This window comes from Callithrix jacchus, chromosome 4 (genome assembly GCF_049354715.1).
Source record: "Callithrix jacchus isolate 240 chromosome 4, calJac240_pri, whole genome shotgun sequence".
NCBI lineage: Eukaryota > Metazoa > Chordata > Mammalia > Primates > Cebidae > Callithrix > Callithrix jacchus.
Window position 1 is genome coordinate 27704933 of NC_133505.1, and position 19402 is coordinate 27724334.

Sequence of the window (19402 nt, forward strand, 5' to 3'; positions counted from 1 at the left end):
GTTTGCTTGGAGTGTATTGGCAGCTTGCAGTGAGGTGAAGCAGAATAGAAACCTTTGATCCCGCGCTAATACAGCGCTGAGGAAACGGGGAGCCGGAAAATTGGTGTTCGGAAAGCAACGAGATAGTTCTTGTCTAGTTGCTTTGCGTACTTTCCTAGTCGGTTTTCCAGCTCTCTTTCCATGTTGCTGCGTAGAAAGTGCAGTAGCGTTAAGCAGCAGCAAGTGCTGGGGCTTTATTTGTCGAACGACGAAGGATAGCCCGTAAGATAAATAAATGAGTAAATAAAGATGCAGTTATTACTTATCAATAAATAGTACAAAATAAAAACACGCAGAGTTTGAACCTACCCAGGGACGCCAAAAAAAAAAAAAAAAAAAAAAAAAAACCACCTGGAGCGCCAAAAAAAAAAAAAAAAAAAAAAAAAACCCCAAACAAAAACCACCTAGGCTCCCTCTCCCCCCAAAAAACACCTGGGGCTTGTTTCTGACATTCTTCAGCCTGGGTTCCCACTGGTAGAAATTCTGATTTAATTGGTCGAGGGTGGGCCGGTAGTTTGTTAGTGAGGACACCAGGTGATTCTGATAGCCGGGGTGATAGCCACTGCTTGCCTAGATCCAGGAACTCACTCTTCTGTTCTCCATAAAATCCATCTGTCATCTGGCGCCATCTTCCCAGCCGTGGGGAAACATTTGGGATACAAACCATTCTAACATCAAGCTACGCTTAAATTCAGAGCACCCAAGCATAACCTCCTCACCATCCCTCTTACGTTGAAAGCTGCCGTTCACGGAGCCATTTTTAGGACATTACAAACATTCTCTCAGCCAGTCCTCACTCCAATCCTTCCATATAGGTGTTATCATGTTTTTTAAATGAGGAGACTGAAGCTCAGAGACTCTAACGATCTTTTCTGCCTAAAGCTTCCCACTTTCTGATTTTCCTTTCAAGTTCCTGTCCGCAAAAGCTGCCACGTGATCTTCACAGCGTGGGGGGTACCTTTCTGTCCGCTAGAGTGGCTCCAGCAATTCCAGAAACAGGAAGCATTTCTTTGGCATTTGCAGAGTACTGATCACCAAGGCCAGAGAAGCTTGAAAGGAGATAGAAATTAAAATGCACAGAGCATCTCTGCATACAAATTGAACTGAAGGAGAGAGAGGGCAGTGTCTATAGAGTAAAGAGGTAAAGAAGCTTAACACAAAGGCTCCCGGAAATATTTTCTGTCGGATGAAAAGTATTTCGTACCAATTCAGAATTTGTTGACAAAACTTAGAAATTGTTTATAGATCCATAGCATAGTGTTTGTTTGATGCCAGTTTGTGCTGTGAACTAATACCCAATTTTAATTGCAGCTTGAGCTGTTCCTTCTCTCCCACTATCACCTCTACTCAAATATCTACTAACACAGTAGTTCTTTTGCTTTGCCTTTATCATTTATAACTGACACATAATTGCACATGTTTATGGGGTATAGTGTGATATTTCCATACATGTATACAATGTGTGATAATCAAATCAGGGTAATTATACATACCTATCACCTCAGTTATTTCTTTGTGTTTGGAATGTTCAGAATCTACTTGTCTAGCTATTTGAAAATATGTAACAAAGTGTTCATTATAGTCACCCTACAGTGCTATCATACTCTAGAACTTACTCCTCCCTGTTAGCTGTGCAGTATGTCTGTGCCTGGCTTATTTCACTTACCGTAATGCTCTCCAGGCTCATCTGTGTTACCATGAATGACAGGATTTCATTCTTTTTTTCTGGCAGGAAAGTATTCCACTGTGTGAATATACAACATTTTCTTCATTCATCTGCTGATGGACACTTAGGTTGATCTTGGCTGGGAGTACAGATATGCCTTTAACATACTGATTTATTTTTCTTTGGATATATCTCCAGGAGGGGGATTGTTGGATTGTATGATAGTTCTGGCTTTAGTTTTTTTGAGGAACTTCCATACTGTTTTCCATATTGTCTATACTAACTTATATTCCTAGTAACAGTGTAGAAGAGTTCCTCTTTTTCCATATCCTTGACAGCATTTATTGTTTTTTTGTTTTGATAATGGCCATTCTGACTGGAGTGAGATAATATCTCATTTTGGTTTTGATTTGCATTTTTCAATGATTACTGATGTTGAATATTTTTTCATACACCTGGTCATTTGTATGCCTTCTTTTGAGAGATGTCTGTTTAGCTCCTTTACCCATTTTTAATTGGATTAGTTGTTTTGCTGTTGATGTGTTTGAGTTCCTTGTATACTCTGGATAGTAATGGCTTGTTGGATGCATAGTTTGCAAATATATTCTCCCATTCTGCTGGTTGTCTCTTCACTCTATCAATTCCCTTTATGTAAGAAGCTTTTTGATTTGTATAATTTCATTTGTCTATTTTTGCTTTCATTGCCTGTGATTTTGAGATCTTCTCTATAAAATTTGTGTCCAGAAAGTGTTTTCCTTATATTTTCTTCTAGTTCTTTCATAGTTTGGGATCTTAAGTGTAAGTTTTTAGTTCATTTTGAGTTGATTTTTGTATATGGTGAGACATGGGATCTAGTTTCATTCTTCCACATATAAATATCCAGTTTTTCCAGCACCAGTTATTGAAGAGACTGTCTTTTCCCCAAGAATGTTCTTGAGACCTTTGTCAAAACTCAGTTGGCTATAAAAAAAGTTGATTTATTTCAGGGTTATCTATTCTGTTCCATTGGTCTCTGTGTCTGTTTTTATGCTAGTACCATGCTGTTTTTGTTCCTATAGCTTTGTAGTATATTTTGAAGTCAGGTAGTATGATGCCTCCAAGACACTTTAACTTTATTTTACAAACTGTCATTCTGAAAATGGTTTATTAGCTCAAAGCCTTTTACTTCTACTTTATAATCCTCATTATAGAATTTATTTTATATGATTATTCAAATTATGTTTGCTTTGCTTCTTCTGATAGTTTGTATTTGTCTTAGACCATGCTAAAGAAGGTTGGATAGTTTTTTTTGTAAGTACTATTTTACTTAGACCTATAATATGAGCAAACAAAAATTTCTGTTCAGGAAAACAATACAAACTTTAAATTTTTTTTGCTTTATATTTAAAACTTGAAATGCATTTCGAAAAAAAATATATTTTTATTGCACACAGAAGAATGAAGTTTATTTGCAGTCTATTAAGGAAGATGGGACTGGGAAGGCCCAGGATAAGGCTTGCTGGGTAAAGATCAAGTTTCTTTTATTTGTGTGTGTGTGTGTGCCTTCTAGCTTTGTGTTCCCTGGGTTATTAGCAAAATTGTTCCTCTAATTGTTCAAATCAGAAGTAGAGAAATCTTTATTTCTTCTCCTTCCCTAATGCTCACGTCCGATTTCACCATAAGCTATCCTGCCAATAACCTACTCTGAACTATCTTGTGCCCTGTACTATTCTAGAGGTAGATAGATAGTACTAACCAAAATAGACACAACTTCTACCTTTATGGAGCTTATAGACTGGCAGAGAGCCAAAGAAAGCAGGAAGAAAAAGAACAGATATTGATTGGGAATAATTGGGAGTGTTGAGGAGGCACTTGGTCTACTTACGGTGGTCCTGGAAGATCTACCTGAAAAAGTGATGCTTAAGCTGTGATCTGAGTGGAGCCAGCCATGTGGAAAGTGGCGGGACAAAGTCGAGGCCTAGAACAGCCAGTTCAAAGGCCCAGAGGCAAGGAAGAGCTTGACTTATTCTAGGACTCATTAGCAGGGAAGTCAGACTGCAGAAGCTGACAGAGATCAGATCATGCAGAGTTCTGTAGACTATAGCAAAGGATTTGGATTTATTCTGAAAGTAGAGGAAGCCATGGGAAAGTTTTGTTTTGTTTTAACGAGATCTCTCAACCCGGCTGGAGTGCAGTGGTGCACTCATGGCTCACTGCAGCCTCAACCTCCTGAACTCAAGTGACCCTTCTGCCTCAGCCTCCTGAGTAGCTGTAACAATAGGCATGAGCCACCACACCTGGCTAGTTTTTTATTTTTTCTGCAGAGATTGGTTCTCACTATATTGCCCAGGCTGGTGTCAAACTTCTGGGCTTAAGCAATACTCCTGCCTTGGCCTCCTAAGGTGCTGGGATTAAGGCGTGAGCCCTGCGCCTGGCAAACGCAGAGTTTTAAGCAGGTAAAAGGGAGTAAATTTCAGCTGAGTGATCTCACATAAGTTTGTAACCTTTCCTATCCTTGCTATTTCTATACTGAGGTAAAGAACCTAACTTCTCAGGGCCATGGTGAGGATTAAATAATAACATCTGCAGAACACTTAACACACCTGGCACAAAAAAGCTCACTATGTGTTAACTTAGAAAATATTCTGTTTAAACGGAATAATTTTAAATGCCGTTTTCCCTTTTAATTCAATACTAAGAATAAGTGCATTTTTGAGCTGTATGAAGTAAATTGCTTCCTTATTAAGATAGTATTGTATAATTTAACCTGTAGGATTAGACTGGATTTTTTTAAAGATAAAAAATTTATCGTTTCTAGTTTAAATGTTTAAGGAAATGTCTGTTATCCAAGTATATATACTTAGAAGCATGTCTTAGCTAATGTGCACGCAGAAAAGACCAATTTCATTCATTATGGTCAATTTGCATACTCATTATCTATAATTATTAGTTTTAATTTTCTTCCTTCCATTATGATTATTTATGTTACTTAGTATTTTAGAATTCCCAACATTGCTGAGGATCTTCACCTAACGAGATCTGTAATTCCAGTGTCAATTTCTTTGGGTTGGTGGTTCCCAGACTTAAGCATGCATGAGAATCACCTGAAAGGTTCTGCCCTGGCTCTGAGTGCTAAGAATCCCCAGGTGAGGTCAATGCTGCTGGTGGTCCAGGGGGCACATTTTGGGAACTCTTGGCTTAACAGGAACATCAATTATTTGTGAAATGATTGCTTGCTGTTTAAGTAGAGATCTCCATTCTATATTTACCCTCTATTATTTCACACCGAATTATTACTGATAATGGTATCAGTGAGAAATATTACTATAAGCCATGTGTGGTGGCTCACACCTATAATCCCAGCACTTTGGGAGGCCAAGGTGGGTGGATCACCTGAGGTTGGGGGTTCAAGACCAGCCGGACCAATATGGAGAAACCCCCATCTCTACTAAAAAGATAAAATTAGCTGGGTGTGGCATCACATGCCTGTAATCCCAGCTACTCAGGAGGCTGAGGCAGGAGAATTGTTTGAACCTGCAAGGGAGAGGTTGCAGTGAGCTGAAATTATGACACTGCACTCCAGCCTGGGCAACAAGAGTAAAACTCCATCTCAAAAAAAAAAAAAAAAAAAGAAATTTTACTATAAAATAAATGTTCTTGGGGAAAAAGTAATGTGCAAACTATCATCTTTTCAGCTTCAATCACTTATGGATGCATTCCATGATAAAGGGTTTCAGAAAATAAAAGAATACTTTGAACAGAAAGAGAGCCACTGTCCTCAAAGATATAATCATCTTCTATTATACCATCTTGACAGATTAATAAATAAGGCAAGTAAGCTGGTTTGCTCTGTGACCAAAATATGAAAGTATAATTATTTAGAAGTGTTTTAATTTAGTGGTTTATACCTAGGAACTGGATAAACATGAATTTCAGTATGTGTCACTGTTGCTGGAATGCATTCAGCAATTCTTCAGAGATGGCCTGAAAGATGATGAACCTTTGCTAATTCAGCAGGGACTGGTCCCAAAGATAAGTATCCTATTTTAATTTTATATGGCTTGGGTAACTTAAAGAACTTATGTGGGTTCAGTTGTTTGGTTACATTTGGTATTTTCTGTTCCTTTGAAATCCAATTTAAAAAGAAATTGATAGCCATTCTTATTGCTTATATCTAAACAAAAATTAAATTCAACATGCATTTCCTGATATATATGCTATGCAAGGCACTTTGGGAGTGCACAGGATTGAGTTGACACAACCACTCCCCTGATGAGCTGATGTGGTAATTATTATTTCAAATTATTTTAGTGAATCTTGGGGAAAATAAGGTGAGTCGGAGTAGGCTCTAGAACTATTTTCATACACTTTATTAACAAGATTAGACCTAGTAAAATTATCATCAGAAACTTTCTTTTGCCCTTGTAATATCTCACTTTTCCAATTTTCTAAACCTTGAATGAATCTGAAAAAACAAATAGCAAAAATGTTTTTGCTTATTTAAAGTTATCCAAATTATCCAATGTTATTCTTTTAAAAGTATTTACCAGGAGATAACGTGATGAGTGCCTCTATAATGGCATCTGGAAGCAAAGCAGAATTTGCAGCATCTCTTGCTGCAGTTCGTTTTTTTGTTTTGTTTTGAACGGAGTCTCACTCTGTCGCCAGGCTGGAGAGCAAAGGTGTGACCTTGGCTCACTGCAACCTCCTCCTCCCGGGTTCAAGCAATTCCCCTGCCTCAGCCTCCCGGGTGGCTGGGATTACAGGTGCATGCCACCATGCCTGGCTAATTTTTGTGTTTTTAGTAGAGATGGGGTTTCACCATGTTGGCCAGGATGATCTCGATTTCTGGACCTCGTGATCCGCCCACCTCGGTCTCCCAAAGTGCTGGGATTACAGGAGTGAGCCACCTCACCTGGCTGCAGTTCCCCTCTCTTAATGGTGAGGTTTTTGCAGCCCAGAGACAAGTTTGTTTATTGATGAGGAGGGGTGGGGGAAGAAGTAGGGTGGAAGTATGATCTAATGATGTCTTTGATTTACCCTTTGAGCTCTAGTACCTGAAGTTTATTAAGGCGAGATTGGGCCAAGATCTGTCCTTGCCCTTTAATACTCTAAAATGCATCTAATTATGAAGCTACCCCCTCACGAGAGAAAGCAAACTCCAGGCTTTCCCAAACTCCTCTCAGGGACTTTAAACGTGTTTGCAGGGGGAATTAAAGACTGTGCTTATGCAAACTGTATATATTTCATTTTGCATTTAACCCCACTTGACCTGCTGATACACTGACTTATGCAGCCAATAGGAAGCAGAGGACAGGAGATAAACCTCAAAGGAAATGAAGCAGAGATGTCCTAAGTGTACTTTGGAACCCTAAGCTGACTTTTTGTGGAATGAATAGGAATATTCCCCAACCTAACTTTTCTATTTTGCTTTAAGAATTCCCTCCCATGGTTTAAAAAAGTGTCAGATCAAATCCCTACTGGAGTTTTGAACTCAAGGAGGAATTTCCATATTCCACTGGAATTCTGGTTGGTGATGGAAATTTCATAACCATACATTATTTCACATAGGTTTTGGCAATAGATCAACATTATCAAAGAGAATGGATACTAGACTCTAGAATCTTTTCTACCTCTTTTCTTTCTTTTTTCTTTTTTTTTTTCTGAGACAGAGTCTTAATCTTGTCACCCAGGCTAAAGCACAGTGATGTGATCTCAGCTCTCTGCAACCTCTGCCTCCTGGGCTCAAGCAATTCTCCTGCCTCAGCTTCCGGAATAGCTGGGTTTACAGGCACCTACCACCATGCCTGGCTCATTTTTGTATTTTTAGTAGAGACAGGGTTTTACCATGTTGGCCAGGCTGGTCTCAAACTCTTGACCTCAAGTGATCTGCCTGGCTCAGCCTCCCTCCCTGAATCCTCCCTGGGATTACAGGTGTGAGCCACCACGCCCAGCCTAGACTCTGTACTTCTAAAGACAGTTGTGTTTGCAGACACAACACAAAGTGTGCTTGGAAGTTCTTCTATTCCATAGACTAAGAATTCCTGGCTGGGCACAGTGGCTCACACCTCTAATCCCAGCACTTTGGGAGGTTGAGGTGGGTGGATCATCTGAGATCAGGAGTTTGAGACCAGCCTTATCAACACGATGAAATCTCATCTCTACTAAAAATACAAAAATTAGCTGGGCAGTAGTAGCACGTTCCTGTAATCCCAGCTACTCAGGCAGCTGAGGCAGGAGAATTGCTTGAGCCAGAGGTGGTGGTGAGCCAAGATCGTGCCAGTGCATTCCAGTCTGGGTGACAGAGTGAGATCCTGTCTCAAAAAAATTCTCTGCAGAAAGGAATATCTTTAGTCCTGTACCTTAAAATTCAGGAGGATTAAGCAACTTGTCTGATACCATATTGCTAATAAGTCATTGCTATTGTGTCTGGCTTCTAGTAATGATACAGCTGTTGGGAGAACTGGAGTGTCTGTTAGACAATGTGTGACCAGGGCACATAAATGGGTTCAGTGAGAATTTCCTGTTCCCAAGTATTGATGAGATAGTGCAGCCTTTCTACCGCTTCTGTGTCTACTCAACCAGTGTATTTGGAAGGGTACTGGGAGGTTCACAGGCTTTAGAGGGATACATGGAGTGGTGGCAGTGTATTTAAAGAGCATAGAATTTTGAGCATGAACATAGGGAGGGAGCGAATACAGCCTTCGCAGTGAGTTCTGCTGCATAGAGGGGCATTTCTTCCCTTGTGCTATTGGAGAAAAGCTTTCTTCAGAAGGTGGATGATTCAATCTAGTGCAAGTATTTGTCTGATTTGAGACAAAAGAAACCTTACTTGGAACGTAGTAATGGCTTTCAAACCTTGCTGTACATTACAGTCACCTGGAGAGCCACACAAACATTCTTAAACCTAAAATAGAAAACTCAGGTGGGGGTGTAACACCAGTGATTCTGATGACTGGGTCTGGGATAGGTCCCAGGCTTTGGGGGTGGGGGGATGTTTCCTGACTCCCCAGGTTTTCCTAATGCACAGCCAAGGTTGAAAACTGGTTTATTTATCTTCAGCCTGTGTGTGTCAGGTTCTTGGCCCAAAGTATACAAAGTTTTGAAGGCCTGACTCCTGCAAGAGTTGTTCTTGAGAAACTCATGTGACTGATGTCATGTTTAATTGATGATTTCTAACTATGCCTGCAGGATTTTTCTTAATTTTTTTTTTTCTAAGAGTGACCTGTTTCAGCAAAAATGATGAAAAAATAAGATGGCTTTTGCTTTATTGAGTAAATACTGTATATTCTGGGGTGGGAGAGGAAAGGTTACAGTTTATTTTGAATTATACCAATCCAAGCAATTTAATAATAAATTGGATATATATTCCTATAGGAAAAAAAAATCTCTATAGCTGAAAGCTTTTTGCAAAAGAAAGATACCTAGGCCTGAGGCATATTTATTTTAACCACTAATACTTCTGAGAACTTTCCAAATTCTGTATTTTCTTTGATAGTTTGTTTTCAGCAGATTCTCAGATTGCAGGATTTTTCTTCCTCTGTGCTGGGGAGGTTCATTCATCTCTTTTTTTGTTTTTTGTTTTTTTGGAGAGGGGGGTCTTGCTCCATCATCCAGGCTGGAGTGCGGTGGTGTGATCACAGCACTTGCTATAGTATTGACCTCCTGGGCTCAAGTGATCCTCACACCTCAGCCTCCCAAGTAGCTGGGACTAGAGGTGTGCGCCACCATGCCCAGCTAATTTTTATATTTTTTTGCAGAGACAAATTTCCCATGCTGGTCTTGAACTCCTGGCTTCAAGTGATCCCCCTGCCTTGGCCTCCCAAAGTGTTGGGATTACAGATGTGAGCCACCATTCCTGGCCTCATTTATCTCTTAAATGTTCCTCACTAGTCCCTTTATATGGCTTTCTGGCATCCTGGCTGGGTCTCTATTTCCTGCTGATCTCTGAGAACTTACTTACCACAGCTCTGTAGTAGTATGGCACCATTCTGAGGTGTTCTGGGTGGGAAGCCTCAGAGCCAGGCCTCATTGGAATGGAATGGAATGGAAAAAGATCTTAAAGATTATTTTTTTTTCTAATGAGAAAATTTATTTGTAAAATAAATGTGTGTCGAGGTAGGAGATCAAGACCATCCTGGCTAACATGGTGAAACCCCATCTCTACTAAAGATACAAAAAATTAGCTGGGCATGGTGGCTCGTGCCTGCTGTCCCAGCTACTCAGGAGGCTGAGGCAGGCGAACTGCTTGAACCTGGGAGGTGGAGGTTGCAGTGAGCAGAGATTGTGCCACTGTGCTCCAGCCTGGAGGACAGAGTAAGACTCCATCTCAAAAAAAAAAAAAAAAAAAAAAAGGTGTGTATGCGTATGTGCACATGCTCATAACCCTTAATACCAGAAGGCAACAGGATTGTAAGGGCATAGCCTGCAAGGTAGTTACATTGTATTAAAGACAGAAGGACATCCTCAAACAGCCAAAAGCTGTGACCATGTGTAGGAGTCATTTTCTTACTCTTTGAAACATACATAAGTTTGATTCTTTGAAATTATACTTTAATTAGACCCAGTCCATCTTTCAGTCTGGACTGCTCTGGGTCTGACTATATAGACATTACACAGTACAGATTTATTAATATAGCATTTCCCACACCCTAACCCCATAAAGCACTTCAAAAGAGAAAATTTCATTTTCCTATTTGACTTCTTAAGGAGGCCTCACTACCACACAGGCCTCGGCCATGAAAGAATCCGTTCCTAGGCGATGCATAGAGTTAATGTGAAGATTAGCAAAAAAGTAATTATTCAGGATCGTAATTACAAATTCTCACAAATGTTATGCCTGTAGGAAACTATTTTGCTTCTTTAAATAGCTGAAGGCTTGAAAAAATATTTATCTTCTTGCATTTATTTTGAATGTTTTGTCACTGACAATTTTTACCAGTATCTCTCTCTTCTTCTCAGCCCTTAATAGACTCAGTACATTCTATCTAGAAAAAACAAAAATTTGATCAGATTATTAAATCTTGAAAGCCTTCTCATTTTTACCATATAAAGGGGTGAGTTTCATATGCATATCTTTTTACAAATGTGGTAGAAATGCTATAGATAATATAAGGAAATATTGTCACATATAGGTAATTCAGGAAAAGAAAGTCTTATTTAACTCCACAAAACATATACCAAAAATAAATATGAAAACTATAACCATACTGGAAGAAATATTTTCTCCCAAATTGTGTTAGCATTTTAGACTATTTTAGCGATATGAACTGCCAAAAAAAAAAAATAGGCTTAAAGCAGCCTGGGCAAACAGCCTAAGAATAAAAAATGGCTCGATATTTTCATCTCAAGTTTAACTGGGCTCTAATTGTGTAGGCATGACTTCTGATGGATTGCAACTAGTTCCTGCCTCTAAATCCATCTTCCCAGCAGCAGTTCTTCCTCTCTCATTCCCCACTTGGGGTGATGTAAGTAAGTACCTGGTCTGAGGTTGCCCAGGAGGTCATCTTTGTGGTTTGAGAGGCAGCAGCAGGAGATGGCACAGCTGATCAGGATAATTGTGGGTGCCCACCTGAAGCTGTAGGTCCAGTTATAGACGTGAGAGCAGGCTTGGCATGAAGGCTGAAGGTGTGGGTGTACGTTGAGGGTGTATTACCAGAAGGTTGATCTGGAACACGGCAGCCAGAGTGAGGGGCTCCAGTCACTCCTATGAACTCAAGCACTTGGGATCCACAGAGGGCAAAGAAGCAGAGGATGGAACAGATCTCGAGAGTGATGGAGCAACAGAGGAGCACAGCAGCTGCTCTTCCCCCTGCCCTCCCGCATGAGATCCCGGCGGCCACCCTCGTGGGATGGGAGTGTCTCCAGTTCAGCGGGGATGTGTGGCTGTGGTCACTCCCCTGCAGCCAGCTGCCACCAGCCAGTGCAAGGAAGTCAAAGGCTATGGTGCAGAGCAGGAGCCCCACCAGGCCCTGGTCCGTAATTGGCTCGTGTAGCAGCAGAGAACCAGGTAAAGGCCCTTTGTAAGGAGAAAACAGTACCTGAGCAGAGGCTTCCAGTCCCTCGTGTGTTATTTTAAAAAATGTTTTAAATTAAAAAAAAATTCTTTTTTTGAGATGGAATTTCACTCGATTGCCCAGACTGGAGTGCAGTGGTGCAATCTCGGTTAAAGGCAACTTCCACCTCCTGGGTTCCAGTGATTCTCCTACCTCAGCCTCCTGAGTAACTGGGATTACAGGCTCTTGCCACCACACCCTGCTAATTTTTGTGTTTTTAGTAGAGACAAGGTTTCACCATGTTGGCCAGGCTGGTCTCAAACTCCTGATCTCAAGTGATCCACCCACTCAGCCTCCCAAAATGCTGAGATTATAGGCATAAGCCACTGTGGCCAGCCCAGACCCTCACATCTTAGATTGGCAAGAATCCTATTAAATGCCATTTCCAAACCAATCAGCAACAGGAGGAATTGAATTCCTGATTAATTTAGATTGAATTCCTGATTAATTTAGATTGATCAAGATGTATCCCATGAGGCTGAGAAGGTTCAACCTCCCCTAAGCCTAAATAAAATCAGGGTTTTGTGAGACAAGAAGCAGAGTTAGGGAGAGGGGCTGTTGTGCAGGCAATCAACATTGTCCACCATGACCTCCTTCTCTTGATTTGCACACAGTAATAGTCATTCTTTGTGGTGTATATGGCTCTAGGGTCTTGATAGATTCATAGAGTGTGTCTACCAGCATTACAATCAAGACAGAGAAAAGTATAGTATGAAAGAGAGTAGATAGTTTTATGGTCAACTAGCATGGATTTACTATCGTGGTAGAAACAAGAGGAGAGTGAGCAGGCAATGAGTAAGTCTAATATTGTCCCTGGTGACAAAGGGAGACTTCATTAAACTATATATATATAATTTTTTTTTTTTTTTAAGATGAAGTCTCTCTTTGTCACCAGGCTGGAGTGCAATGGTGCGATCTTGGCTCACTGCAACCACCACCTCCTGGGTTTAAGTGATTCTCCTGCCTCAGACTCCCAAGTAGCTGAGATTACAGGCAAGTGCAACCACTCCCAGCTAACTTTTGTATTTTTAGCAGAGATGGGGTTTCACCATGTTGGCCAGGATGGTCTCGATCTCTTGACCTTGTGATCTGCCTGCCTCGGTCTCCCAAAGTGCTGGGATTATAGGCGTGAGCCACTGTGCCTGACCCAGACAGCATATTACCAGGGTTTGAAGAAACGAGAGCTTCCCACTCGTTTGACACTTGCAGCTCCCAGAACCCCTTGCTCAGGGGACCATTCCAGATGCCCATCTCTGGTAGCTGCGTGGTGATTGCCCTGATGGTTTCTTTTGATTCCCCGGGTTCACATTTTTTGCTTTCTAATGCCCATCCTTCTTGCCGACCCTCAGCTAGCCAGCCTGGGGATATTCAGGCCCTCTGTCCAGATTCAGGAAGTGTTTCCATTCCAAAGAGGGAGGCTGAGTCTGCAGAGAGCCTTATTCGGGGCAGGACTGGCTGGCTTCAGGGTGGCGTGGTGGGAGCTTGGGTTTGCCTTTTGATCTTTATCATGGCAGGTGGATGGTGCTGACGAACAGATATGGTCAGTGTGTTTGAACACAACGAACTGCTTGGACACAGCAAAGAATCTAGTAAAATAATGATTATAATAAGGACGGCAAACACAGTTAGCTAACATTTACAAGCCAAAAAGGCCATCTAGCAAGAGCAGCTTTTCAGCACCATTCCACAGTACTCACAGTGTTTAGGGACCCATGAATGAGCCCAACTGTGGCTGAAGCAACAGTCATCTAACTGGGGTTGCTTTCTTCCAGGCAGCTGGCGCCAATGCTTGTCTTTACTGCCCAGGGCCAGGCTTGTCCGTAGAGTGCCTTTGTGCAAAGTAGAAAAGGTCTCCCCACTCCTCACGAGGCCTTATTTCCATCCCTTGGGAAATGGTGAGAATATGCTGTAAAATTGTAATAGTCGATATCCAAATCCTTGAGGCATAAACTTTGAATGGGCTTCTTAGGGTTGTACGGGGTGCAGTCAGCACAGCTGTAAATATAGCCTCAGGACACAGTTGTTTTGAGGATGAGAATAAATCCCGTTGTCTCAAAAATGTAGCCAGTCTGGGTCCGTGGTTGGAGGGTGCCTGACAGCCTATTAATGTATTCATTCAATATTTATGAAGTGGTTACTATACTGTAGGCACAATGCTAAGTGCTTTATGGGCATTATCTAATTTAATCTTCACAAAATGACCATGCACAGGTATTATCTTTATTCCTGTTTTACAGATGAGGAAGTCAAAGTTTAAAGAGTTTATACGACTTGTCTCAATTCACAAGGTTTGTGAAAGAGCTTACCTAGAATCCTGATGGACTGATATTAAAGTGACCTGTTTCCCAAACACATGGCTTGAATATAGTGTATAGATGTATATATAGTCTTTTACGTATATCAATCCTGTTGGTATTGATGGTAATTCTTAGGGATATTCATATTATCATATTTTTTTGTTTTCATGTATATCTGATGGGTTTCTTGGAACAAAAAAAGGGGTTCTGTGATACTTATGGTGCTGTGGAAGATGATGATGTAAACGCATTGAATAGGCAATATTAAGTAAAAAACAAAAAAAACAACTCTGTCTTTTCGGACCACATGGCTGAAGACCACACAAGTAACTGCTTCAGCCGTGGAGGCGAATTGCAGGGTGCCTCTGTGTCGCTTGCTTCATTGGGGGGACGGTGTGCTTTTGCTCAATTAGGAGGATCAGCCCTCCAAATTGGAAGCCTGTTGGCAGAGATTCAAGCCTGAGAGCCTGAGCTTTCACAGCGATAATCCGCAGGGTCTTTGGAGAAGTGACTCGAAGCTTCCTCCAGAGCACATGCTAAAGAGGAACCTAGAGGCCAAAGACCATGTTGTTCATTCTTTCTGGGGTTCTGTAGTTATGGGAGCATGGCTTTCGGCCCAGTAAAACACTCCTGCTGAAATCCTGCTATCTTGCCTTCTTCTTTGAGGAAGCTGATTAAAGTGAATGAAGAATGAAAACTTTTGCCCAACAGCTTTTTGTCTGGTTTTCTTACCTGAAGGATTCTTAATTTAACTGATTGCTGTCCTAATTAGATTTAGCAATTAGGGTTGCCCATTAACCTAGGGGTTTCCTGTGTGAATCTCAGCCCCCATCCTGTCTGCCTGGCTTGCAGCTCCACAGCGGTGTAACTCACAGTTTAATCCATGTCTTCTGTTCAGAACAGAGAAGATGGACATAGCCAAACCCAAGTGGCTGGCTCTTCAGTCCAGTCAGATGCAAGAAGCACGTGCAGAGCACTTCGCCAGCCGCTCTGGGGTGACTGGGAGATGAGCAAGATAGTCTGGGATCTCTAGGCTCCCATGAGTCAATTATCTATCTATTTAGCAAATATTTATTGAGCCTTTGCTAGGCACTGTTCTAGGCATTGGGGATGCAATAATAAACAAAGCAGATAGTTTTTGTACTTTCTGGAAGAGGAGACAGTGACAAAAATAAGTAAACATGTAGTATGCCAGATAATAAAGTGATGAAGGAATTATTATAATCTGGGTATGTGGATGAAATATACACACATACGCCTCTGATGCTATGTCTTGGTGCAAAGTGCTATGGTATTACAATGGCGGCAGAAATTGATTTTGCATGGAAGAATTTTGTAAGTAGTGAGATTTAAGCTGGCCCCTGAAGAAAGTTTAGGTCAGGTGAATATTGCTGCAGTGCAGGGAAGCAAGGGAAAAGCACTCCCCAGGCATCTCACACATTTCAGCAAAGGTCCAGGGGTGAGGAGGGAGCGGGGGATGCAAAGCACATTCATGGACCTGGGTAGCTGATGCCAGCCTCAACAGTGGGTGGGCTGGCAGGTGGAACAGGGAGCTGAGATGGAAACGTATGTAAATTTTAAGTGATGAAAGATTTTGACTGCCAGGCTGAGGAGTATGGATTGACATATCCATTTCTCAGAGGGGAGTTACTGAGTGTTTTGTACAGGAAGTGCCCTGAGCAGATGTGTTTACAGATGCAAGGCTGGCAGATGAAAGTCTTGTTCATGTGCAGGGAAATACCTGGAATGATGCTGGCCCTTGTGGCTGGCACCTAGGGCACTGAGGCAAGGACAGTCTTTGGTTTTCATTAGGTAACAGGTAGCATTGTGTTATTACTCAGATTATTCAAGATAACAAGCTACATCTGCCTTTCTAGACATTTGCATTCTCATGTGATCATTCCTTTATTCCCAAGCCACAGATATTCAAGTTCTAAGGCAGTAAACTGAGGCTCTGCCAGATAGTCTTATCTTCCTTTTATAGCCATAGTTAAGCAAACTGGGTGCCCCAAAACTTTATTTCTATGGATAACTTGTCATTGATTTCTTGCACAAAGCCTCAGTAAGGCTTGCAGTAAGAGGTGCAGCTTGTGTCTTCCTTCTCTTGACAAACTGCATGGAGATGGTGAGAGAAACTTTGGCAAGATGTCCACCACCTTCATTCTCCTGCCACTGAAATTTACCCTCATGGTTCATAAGTTATGCAAAGTCATAGAAGAGAAGCAGCAAACATGTTCATTTCACATGTTTATCTTACTGTTGATCGGGACACAAGGCAGAGAAATTCTGGGCAGAAGAAGGCAGGCCCCTGGTGAGGTCCCCACCCTCAAGCCAAAAAACCCAATACCATGGCTCAAAGTGAGAACTTAATCCCTGTTTTCCTGCTGGAATTTTGCCTTTTCAAAAACTGTACCCCACCCCAAATCCTGTGCCCCTAAAAACCCCAGGTTCAGCTTGACTTCAGAGGGACAGGTTTGACAGCATACCTTCCTACTCCATCCCCTTTTCAGCTCCCTTTCCCACTGAGAGCCACTTTCATCAGCAATAATATCCTCTGCATTCACCAGTTTGTTCGCACTACCTGATTTTTCCCGGACACCAAACAAGAGCTCGGGTGCCACAGGTGCAGACACTCAAGGCTGTCATACCGACCTTCTGCCCTTGCTGGTGGAGAGCAGCTACCTCACATGAGAAGGCAGAGGGCCCACTGAGCTGTGTGATACTTAAGCCGTCTGTGGACAGCATCACAGGTTCTACCCCCTAGATGCTGCCATGGGCCACACAAGAATTTGCTCCTGCTAGTGCCTGAAAGCACTTGCCCTGATTCCTGCATCCACTCACGTGTGTGTTCCCTCCTACAAGGGATTGAGAGCAATGGGTTCAAGTGAATGGAGCTCACCCCTGCCAGTGCTGAAGCAGCTGGCTAGCTCCGACACCTGCACTCCAGTTCCCACCTGCAAAGGAGTCGGAAATGTTCTGCTTCACTATCATCTCCCCATAGATTTCAGCCAACAAAGATACTTGGTTTACCTGCATTCACAGAAAAGTATTTTCATTCCCTTGTTCTTTCTCATCTTCTATTTTGTCCTTCCTTTAGTCATTACATTCATTCCCCTGCCCCTCCCTTTGTTGCTGTTTATTGTGTCTGGAAGAGAGGAACAGAGATGCTTAAGAGGGAGTTTTTAGGTTTTTTTTTTTTTTTTTTTTTTTTTTTTTTTTTGCCACATCTCCTGTATAATGAGGATGTTTCCTCAAAGCCTTGAGTGAAATATCCATTTCTCAGAAATGCTTTGTGGACTTGGCTCTGGTCTTTTGGCCAGATTCCCAGTGGATGTGGGCCTGGAACAGGAGCTGCCCTTGGGGGTCTGCTGTGCAGATGAAGGATGTGCATGGATTCTCTGCCTCCCCGCTAAGGCCTGACTGGCCCACAGCTCTTGTTCTCTCCCCAGGGCTTAGTGGTGGAAATTCGAAGGTGGGAGGGGAAGGGCCAGCAAAGAGATGAGTAATGACATGGAAACTCTGAAACTGCAAAGGCTTGCCAGGACTGACTGATGCGTTTCACTTGTTTTCTACAGTCCTTTCAAACAGCGCAAAAGAGCGCTGGAGATCCCAGAACTGTCATCCCATTTGGTTTTACCTGTCTGCCTTCTCACTGTTTATTTAAGGTGTTTTCCCTATAAAAACACATGGTAATTAATACACACACACACTGCTGTAAAATGCCTTCCTGGGCTGTGATTGGGCTGCCCAAAAGGGGGAAGCCTGACAGCCCTCGCTACCGAGGATTGGTGCAATCAATGGTTGTGTCCTCAAACTCCAGGGCACTGGTGGAGAGGGTCTGGGCGGTTAGTCACATTCCTTAAAAACAAAGCAAAACCAAAACAGAACACATGTACTGGGCATTTTGTCCTTTCAGACAATCTGCGGTAAGGTGAAACTTTTGGGAAATCCTGGGCCACGTGTAAGGCTGCCCCTCAGAAGCAGTACTGTGGCCGGGCATGTCGGGGGCGGGGGGCACTCGGAGCCCTGCATGTGATTCCTGCCTCTCCCTTTTCCAGCTCTGTGACCTTGAGCCAGTCACTCCGGCTCCCTGTGCCTCAGGTCCTCGTCTGTAAAATGAGGCCAAGAAGAATCTCTGCTTCATAGGCATGTTGTGAGAATGAAATGAACCAATTCCCATCATGCCTTTAGAACCACCCGCTCAGGGACTCCACCAAAGATCCTTAAGCACTGCATGTAAATTTAGGTTAAATGCCAGAGGGGAGAGAGGAGGCATGGCTTCCTCTTAAAAGGAGAAAGATTGCATGTTCCTGTAGTCGCAACTACTCGAGAGGTTGAGGTCTGGGAGTTTGAGGCCAGCCTGGATGCCATAGCAAGACTCCTCCATCTCCTTAAAAAAATTAATTTTTTTAAAGGAGAAATAGCTTTCAAACATAGAGGTGGTATGAAGAGGGAAACACTCTCTAGCATCTACTGAAATAGAGGTGTGGCTCGTGGCTCCCACAGATAAAAGCATAAGGGTATGTCTTACCCTTCGTCCCCCAGCGAGGGAGCAGGAGAGGGTGCTGGGAGGGTTTTGTAAAGCTGCTTTAATAGTTTCCTTTTCTAGTACAATTGTTCATTTGTGTAAGTTACACTTGCATTTGGAAGAGCCTATATAATATCTACAGACCAGGACAGTCATGGTAATACATTTATAGGGACTTGGGCTTGAACAAGTAACCCGAGTGCCGTTTCAGAAGGTGCTGCCTGGGTCTAGGGGTGTCGTACCTCACGTACGAAGCTTAGACACAGCAGCTTTGCCTGGTTCTCTGTGTCTCCCCTAACTCTAGCACGCACACTCTCCTGGCCCACATCAGCAGCAAGCTCCAGTGTTTAACACAAAGGACTTTTGTTGTGTGTAATTATTTATAAAGCTGGCCCATTTCCATTATGAATAATCATGATAGTGGGGTGGGGGAGGAGAAAGGGTAATGCCACATTTGAAACTGCTAAAAGGCGATGATTCATTTTCGGTCTCTTTGTTAAGAAGCGGATCTCAGATAATTTGCAGCAAAGTCTTACCCTGGAGCAAGCTTCCTCAGTCATGTTAAATTCATGGGGAAAATCCTCCTAGGATTTAGAACTGAAAAATAGCTTAAATGATGGAAACGCTGATGTAAAGAGCAGGGAAAGGCAGCATGTTCTAACCATTTAGGGAAAAAATGGGTGAGATGTTACTAATAAGCTGTGCTATATTTTTTTATCCTACCATTTTCTTCATCTGAAGGAATGTGGAGATGAGCTTTTAAATTCTGAATGATTACCTGACAGCTCCAGTCTCCAGGGCACATTACTAGCAATGGTTTCATTTTGCTATTACCTTC